This window comes from Dermacentor silvarum, chromosome 9 (assembly GCF_013339745.2).
Source record: "Dermacentor silvarum isolate Dsil-2018 chromosome 9, BIME_Dsil_1.4, whole genome shotgun sequence".
Classification (NCBI taxonomy): domain Eukaryota; kingdom Metazoa; phylum Arthropoda; class Arachnida; order Ixodida; family Ixodidae; genus Dermacentor; species Dermacentor silvarum.
Window position 1 is genome coordinate 83,936,345 of NC_051162.1, and position 8,730 is coordinate 83,945,074.

An 8,730-nucleotide genomic window follows, 5' to 3' on the forward strand; every position below is an offset into this window, starting at 1 on the left:
TTACGCCCCCTGGCGCTCCTCCCGCCCAATCTGCTATTATTGTGGCATTCGAGGCCACATCTCGCGGTTTTGTCGAAAGCGCCAGCAGGGCGAACGCCGCGGCTACGATGCTTACGAGAGGGATCTGGTGTCCTTTCCGAGCCAATACCAGCGCCGCCCTTCAACACGTTCCTTCTCCCCACCCGCTCCACCCGACGCTCCTCGAAACTACCGTCCAGGACGCCGCCGCTCTCCTTCCCCTCTCCGACGCTCAACATCGCCTCTCCAGCCAGTCACCCATACCGACTACCACTCGGAAAACTAGATGGTGCAGTTTTTGGAGGGGAAGCTGCATCGCTCGGACAAACAACACCTCCTGAGAGCCCGGCCAATTTGTTATTAGTGTATGCTGAAGGTGTGCCTGTTCGAGCATTAGTTGATACGGGAGCCGCTATCTCTATTATTCATGCCGATTTGTGCTCTCGTCTACGCAAGGTCACTACACCTTACCATGGCACTCCTTTACGTAGCGCGAATAACCTTACGATACGGCCATCGGCACAGTGTACCGTTCGAGTTTTTATTGATGGGATTCGCCACCATATTCCGTTCGCAGTGCTGACTTCCTGCGCTTATATGCTCATTCTTGGTTGGGACTTTCTTTCTGCCGCTGCCGCTTTCATCTCTTGCCGACAACGCCTTGTCCACATGCGCGAGACCGATGACACCGACAAGGGGCCTCAGCCCCGCCACCGTCTGCGAACCGTAGCCGATTGTGTGCTACCATCTGGCCACGAGCAACTTCTTGTGATTGCTTCCGACGTAATTGACAATGGCGTTGTTCTAGTCACCCCATCAGCCCACTGCCTCTCCAAAGGAATTGCACTAGCGTCGACTCTCGTTCGATTCATCAACGGCACGGCTCTTCTCACAGTACTCAACGTCACAAATGAGCCGATTTTGCTTCCCAAAGGTGCTGTCGTGGTTTGCGGTGTGGACACCCAGCCTGTCTCGGTGATGGCTTCGAGTACTGGTACTGCAGAACCACGCCCACCTGCAGCTGCTGCTCCTGCTACTGCTTTTGCCAGCGCAATCAGTACGGATCTGACTCCGCAGCAAGCACATCAACTACTGGCCTTGGTGTCGAAACATAAATCTTCCTTCGACGTACACTCACCTACCTCTCTTGGGACAGACTTCAGCGGCAACTCATCGCATACACGTCGATGGAAGTTCTATTGTCCGCCGTCGACCATATCGCGTTTCTTCCGCCGAACGCGAGATAATCGACAAGCACGTTGCCGACATGCTCGAGCGAAATATCATCCGCCCCTCCGCCAGCCCTTGGTCGTCACCCGTCGTTTTGGTGCGCAAGAAAGATGGCACAGTGCGATTTTGTGTTGATTACCGTGCCTTGAACAAAATAACCCGAAAAGACGTATATCCTTTGCCTCGCATTGACGACGCCTTAGATTCATTGCAAGGCGCGGAATACTTTTCCAGTCTTGACTTACGCTCGGGTTATTCGCAAATTCCGATGCATGAGGCCGACAAGGAAAAACTGCCTTTGCAACACTGATGGACTGTACGAATTTAACGTCATGCCTTTTGGCCTCTGCAATGCACCAGCAACCTTCGAACGAATGATGGACACTGTTCTGCGGGGCCTTAAGTGGAAGTCTTGTTTGTGTTACCTTGACGACATAGTCATATTTTCTTCGACCTTCCAACTCCACTTGCAGCGCCTCGATGAAGTTCTGACGTGTCTCTCTGCTGCTGGTCTTCAGCTGAATACCAAAAAGTGCCACTTTGCCAGCAAGACTATTAAAGTACTGGGCCACCTCGTAAGCAAAGACGGCATTCGGCCTGACCCCGAAAAGATTACCGCCGTCCTCCGCTTTCCGATGCCCCAACGCTCCAAAGAACTTCGCAGCTTTCTTGGCCTGGCTTCTTACTTCCGGCGCTTCATACGTGACTTAGCTACCATCGCGGCTCCGCTTCACCGACTCCTTCCTTCAGGATCTCCATACGTATGGTCAGACGAGTGCCAAGCGGCTTTTGACACTTTAAAGCGTGCCCTCACGTCTGAGCCAGTGCTTTGTCATTTCGATGAGTCCGCACCCACTCTTCTCCATACTGATGCCAGCGGCCATGGAATCGGCGCTGTTCTTTTGCAACGACAACGTTTTGAGGAACGCGTGGTCGCATACGCAAGTCGGACGCTAACATCGGCCGAGAAAAATTATACAATCACTGAGCAGGAGTGCCTCGCCGTTGTTTGGGCCATCCAAAAATTCCGACCGTATTTACACGGCCGCCACTTTACGGTCGTGACCGACCACCACGCCTTATGCTGGTTGTCGACGTTAAAGAATTTATCTCGCCGTTTAGGTCGCTGGATACTTCGTCTGCAAGAATATGACTTCGACGTCACGTACAAATCCGGCAAGAAACACAACGATGCAGATGCTCTCAGCCGCTGTCCGTTACCACCGCAGTCTGACGTTCCCGGCCTGCCTCCATCCGTCACCGAGCCTGTAAACGCGTCCTCTGCAGTTCTTTCACTCGCCGCTCTCAACGGTCTTCCTTCTTTCCACCCTGAGACGTTCGCGTCCCTCCAACGCGACGACGCTTACTGCCACTCAATTATGGAACGCCTTCACGGCTCATCTCGTCCTCCTAACGCGCGAGCCCGTCGCCAGTTACAAAACTTCAAGTGTGAAAACTCAATCCTCTACCGGTAGGTCTTCCACCCCGAAGGACAGCGTTGGGTTCCTGTCACTCCTCGATCACTCAGGGAACAGATATTGAAGACATTTCACGATGATCCCACGGCTGGATATCTCGGCTTTCACAAGACCTATGAACGCATCCGCAGTCGTTTTTCCTGGCCTGGACTTGCCACCTGCGTAGCGAAGTACGTCGCTTCTTGCTCGCTCTGCCAGCACCGCAAACGGTCCACTTCACCTCCGGCTGGACTGCTGCAACCACTTCCCTGTCCTGACGCTCCATTCGCAGTCATCGGGATTGACCTCTACGGACCGCTGCCATTATCAGCTAGCGGCAAGAGATGGGTCGTCACTGCAGTTGACCACTTGACCAGGTATGCCGAAACAGCTGCGCTACCTTCAGGATCCGCGGAGGAGATTGCGGCTTTCTTCCTGGAAGCCATCTTTCTACGACATGGAGCGCCACGCGTCCTTTTGAGTGACCGTGGAAAGGCGTTTCTGTCGAAGCTACTCGAGGACGTCCTCCGCACATGCAACACCATCCATAAGACGACTACCAGCTACCATCCTCAGACTAATGGCCTCACAGAGCGCTTCCATCGAACTCTCTCTGACATGATCTCCATGTACATCAACGCTGACCACACCAACTGGGATACCATCCTGCCATTCGTGACTTTTGTCTACAACACCGCTGCACAGTGCACTACTGGCTACTCACCATGCTTTCTAGTTTACGGGCGTCAACCGACCTCTCTCCTCGACGTCTCTTTTTTTGACGCCCCCGTGAAATCGTCGGCGTCAGTGAGTGAGCAGTTAATATCTCGCCTTGCCGCATGTCGCCATCGCGCCCGCCTCAACACCGAGGCAAGTCAACAGGATAGGAAGACTCGCTGCGATGCATTTCACCGCGTCGTTCAGTTCAGCCCCGGCGATGAAGTGTTATTGTGGACACCCACTCGAGTTCCTGGCCTGTGCGACAAGTTTCAGTCGCGTTTTATAGGGCCCTACACTGTTGTAGAGCAAACTTCGCCAGTGAACTACCGTGTCACTCCCGTTGTCACGCCTTCCGATGGCCGCTACCGTGGCACAGAAATTGTCCACGTTTCGCGCCTAAAGCCCTTCCAACGACGTACCGCACCGCTATAACCAGCGGCCAGGTTGGCCGCTTTCCCGCGAGGGGGTAATTAGTGTGAGCAAAATATCATTCCTTCATCTTCTTCACCTGTACATAATCATCATCACTGTGCGCGTCGTCTTCGTTCAGCGCGTGGCTCAGCAAAATAAAGGCGACGAGACAACAGCCGTGCTCCTGCCTTACAATATATATATATATATATATATTGTGAGCATTATATTACCCCTTCATCTTCTTCATCTGTATATACTCATCATCATGGCCAGCGCCATTCGCTTCGGCGCGCGGCCTGCATATTAAACCGTCGAGGTTGAACAGCTGTCTCGCAAGTGGTGGAGAGTGCTCTCGATCCCTTCGTCCTCTACGACTTCGAGTTTCCCTGGAGCTTCGTTCCAGTCGCCGCTTGTCCCGCCTTTCCGCCACCATGCCCCAAGAAGATCCACCAGGAGCCCCCAGGGCCACCGTCTCTGCCCCACCGGCCGTTCCTTCATGGACCGTCAGCACGCGGCAGCGCGATCCCACCATGTTCGTTGGCCTTCCTAGTGAGGATGTTGACGACTGGCTGGATAATTATGACCGAGTGAGCGAGTCTAACCGGTGGGATGATTCTCACAAGCTTGGGAGCGTCGCATTCTACCTCACTGACGTTGCCAGGACTTGGTTTCTTAACCATGAGCGCTCCTTCCCTGACTGGGCGGCTTTCAGACACCAGCTTCGGCAAATTTTCGGCGCCCCAAACGTCCGCTCTGAGGTAGCCAAGACTAAGCTTGATGAACGCATGCAACTTCCCGGGGAAACATACACCACTTATATCGAGGACGCCCTCGCCCTTTGTCGCCGGGTTGACGCAGCCATGACTGAATCTGATCGTGTTCGTCATATCCTCAAGGGAATTGCCCACGTCGCGTTCAACGCCCTGGCCATCAGGAATCCAAATACCGTTAACGATGTTATCGCGTCTTGCCAGCATCTGGACGCCCTGCAGGCCATCCGTTTACAACCTGTCGCCTGTGACACGCCTCCTTCCTCGGATACGGACCTGCGTGTCCTGATTCGGACTCTCATACGCGAAGAGCTCCAAGTGTACGGCCTGCGCAGTCCTCCCGTTCTTCAGCCACAACCTTTGGTTCCTGGCCTGCGCGACATCATCAAAGAGGAACTGTCCTCCATGACCTGCACTGTGGGCTGTGCCCCTCCTTCGCCGGCGCCTTCGTATGCTCAGGTTGCGGCTATGCAACCAGCGTTCGTTCAGACAACGCCTCCTGCTCCTGCTACTCCCAACCATCAGGCGACTCTTGCACCTCGTGCCCCTGCCACAGCATATTACCCTACCCGGCCTTCGCCCCGCCCCATTTGTTATTACTGCGGTATTCGCGGGCACATATCGCGCTTTTGTCGAAGACGACAACAGGACGAACGCCGCGGTTACGATGTTTACGAGCGAGACCCGTTGCCTCTTCCAAGTCCCTACCAGCGCCGGCTTTCCCAACGCTCACTTACTCCGCCTCCAAATCCCGAAGAGCCTCGCAACTACCGTCCAGGGCGCCGCTGCTCGCCTTCCCCTCTCCGACGCTCCACATCACCTTTGCTACCGGCCACCCGCACTCCTGACTACCGATCGGAAAACTAGATGGTGCAGTTTTTGGAGGGAAAGCTGCATGGCCCGCACAGACTACAATTCCTCCAGTGTGCCCGGCCAATACTTTATTAGTGTGTGTAGAAGGTGTACCCGTTCCTGCATCGATTGATACGGGCGCAGCTATTTCTGTTATTCACGCTGACTTGTGCTCTCGTCTACGCAAGGTTACTACACCTTACAATGGAGCTATTCTACATCACGCAAATAATGTTGTGATTCGGCCACCAGCGCAATGCACAGTTCGAGTTTCGATTGACGGGATTCGCCACCATATTCAGTTCGCAGTGTTGACTTCCTGCGCTCACTTGCTTATACTATGGTGGGACTTTCTCTCTTCGGCGTCCGCTTTCATTTCGTGCCATCAACGCCTCGTTAACTTGACCGAGACCGACAATTCCGACGACGTGCCCGACCCGCGCCTTCGCTTACGATCTGCTGACGATTGTATGGTGCCTCCTGGCCGCGAACAACTTCTTGTAGTTAACTCTGACATCGCCGATGGTGATGTTTTAGTTGTACCATCACCTCGTTGCCTATCCAAAGTGATTGTTCTGGCACCTAGCCTTGTTCGCTTCACCAACGGTACGGCCACTTTGGCTGTACTCAACACAACCACTGAGCCAGTACTTCTTCCTAAAAGCGCTGTTGTCATTTGCGTCTTAGACACTCAGCCTGTCTCTGTGCTTACCTCGACTACTGCTGTTTCACAGGCACCTACAGCTATAGAGACAGCCCCTGCTTTTGTTCTCGCTAGTGCAATGAGCACTGATCTAACGCCACAGCAGACGGAAGAGTTAGTGGCGTTGTTATCCAAGCATAAGGACTCCTTCGACGTGCACTCTCCTCTTCTGGGACAGACTTCTGCAACGGCTCATAGCATACACACAGATGGCACTTCCATCGTGCGCCGGCGGCCATATCGTGTTTCTTCCACCGAACGCCAGATCATCGATACCCACGTTGCCGAGATGCTGAAACGAAGCATCATCCGCCCTTCCTCAAGCCCTTGGTCGTCACCTGTCGTTTTGGTGCGTAAGAAAGACGGCTCAGTGCGATTTTGCGTAGACTACTGTGCCTTGAACAACATAACCCGCTAAGATGTATATCCACTTCCCCGAATCGATGATGCGTTAGATTCATTACAAGGCGCGGAGTATTTCACCAGCCTTGATCTACGCTCCGTATACTGGCAGATCCCCATGCACGAAGAAGACAAGACAAAAACTGCCTTTGCCACACCCGATGGACTTTACGAATTTAACCTAATGCCTTTCGGCCTGTGTAATGCTCCCGCCACATTTAAGCGGATGATTGACACCGTACTACGGGGAGTAAAGTGGACGACTTCCTTATGCTACCTTGACGACATCGTCATATTTTCGTCGACCTTCCATCAGCACTTGCAGCGCCTCGACGAAGTCTTGACATGCCTCTCTGCTGCTGGCCTTCAGCTGAATACAAAAAAGTGCCACTTCGCCAGCAAAACCATTAAAGTACTCGGACACCTTGTCAGCAAGGAGGGCATTCGACCTGACCCCGATAAGATTACCGCTCTCCTGCGCTTCCCCAGGCCTCAACGCGCCAAAGACTTGCGTAGCTTCCTTGGCCTAGCCTCGTATTTCCGGCGCTTCATACGTAACTTTGCCACCATTGCGGCGCCGCTCCATCAACTACTTCCTTCTGGAGCTCCCTATGTATGGACGGACGAATGCCAAACTGCTTTTGACGCCCTCAAGCGTGCCCTCACGTCCGAACCTGTGCTTTGTCATTTCGACAACACCGCACCCAGTCTTCTACATACTGACGCCAGCGGCCATGGTATCGGCGCTGTTCTTCTGCAACGTCAGCAAACTTCCGAAGAACGTGTGTTCGCATACGCAAGTCGCACGCTAACACCTGCAGAGAAAAATTATACGATTACCGAGCAAGAGTGTCTTGCCGTTGTTTGGTCCGTCCAAAAATTCTGGCCTTATCTGCACGGCCGCCACATTACGGTCGTTACTGATCACCACGCCTTGTGCTGGCTGGCGACGGTAAAACATTTAACGGGACGTCTCGGCCGTTGGATACTTCGTTTACAAGAATACGACTTCGACGTCAACTACAAGTCTGGAAAGAAACACCAGGATGCCGATGCTCTCTCTCGTTGTCCCTACCACCGTCTTCAAACACTGCCTGCTTACCACCTTCCATGAGCAACCCGCCGGACCTCTCTCCTGCATTTCCTTCACTCGCAGCCCTCGACCGGCTCCCACCTAGCCATTCTCATACGTTTGCAACTTGCCAACGTAGTGACTCCTACTGCCACTCCGTTATTGAACGTATTCGGGGATCCTCTCGCACACCTAACGCTCGACTCCGTCGGCAGTTGAAGAACCACAAGATTGAAAATTCGGTGCTATACCGGTACGTGTTGCATCCCGAAGGACACCGTTGGGTCCCTGTAGTTCCCCGATCACTTCGGACCCAGATACTGGAGACCTTTCACGACGATCCCACTGCCGGTCACTTTGGTTTTCATAAAACCTATGAGCGAATTCGCAGCCGCTTCTCTTGGCCTGGACTTGCAACAAGCGTAGCAAAATACGTGGCTTTCTGTTCGATCTGCCAACACCGCAAACGACTGACCTCACCTCCGGCTGGACTGCTACTACCTGTCCCGTGTCCTGAAGCTCCTTTCGCAGTAGTTTGTATCGACTTGTATGGACCACTACCCTTATCGGCTGGCGGTAAACGATGGATTGTCACAGCTGTAGACCACTTGACACGGTACGCTGAAACAGCCGCTCTACCTTCCGGTTCCGCAGCGGAGGTTGCATCCTTTTTCTTGGAAACAATCTTTTTAAGACCATTCTTTTCAGTGACCGCTGCAGGACCTTTGTGTCTAAACTTCTCGACGATGTTCTCCGTGCGTCCAATACCATCCATAAAACGACTTACAGCTACCACCCTCAAACTAACGGCCTCACAGAGCGCTTTCATTGTACGCTGTCCGAAATGATCTCAATGTACATCAACCCTGATCACACCAATTGGGATGCTATTCTCCCATTCGTCACCTTCGCTTACAACACGGCCGTCCAACGCACAACGGGGTACTCGCCCTTTTTCCTTGTGTATGGTCGTCAACAAATCACTGTCCTCGACGTCTCTTTCGTTGACGTCCCCGTGCCCTCGTCCACATCAACGTGTGAGCAATTTGTTTCGCGAATTACCCAGTGTCGCCAACACGCCCGCCTCAATAC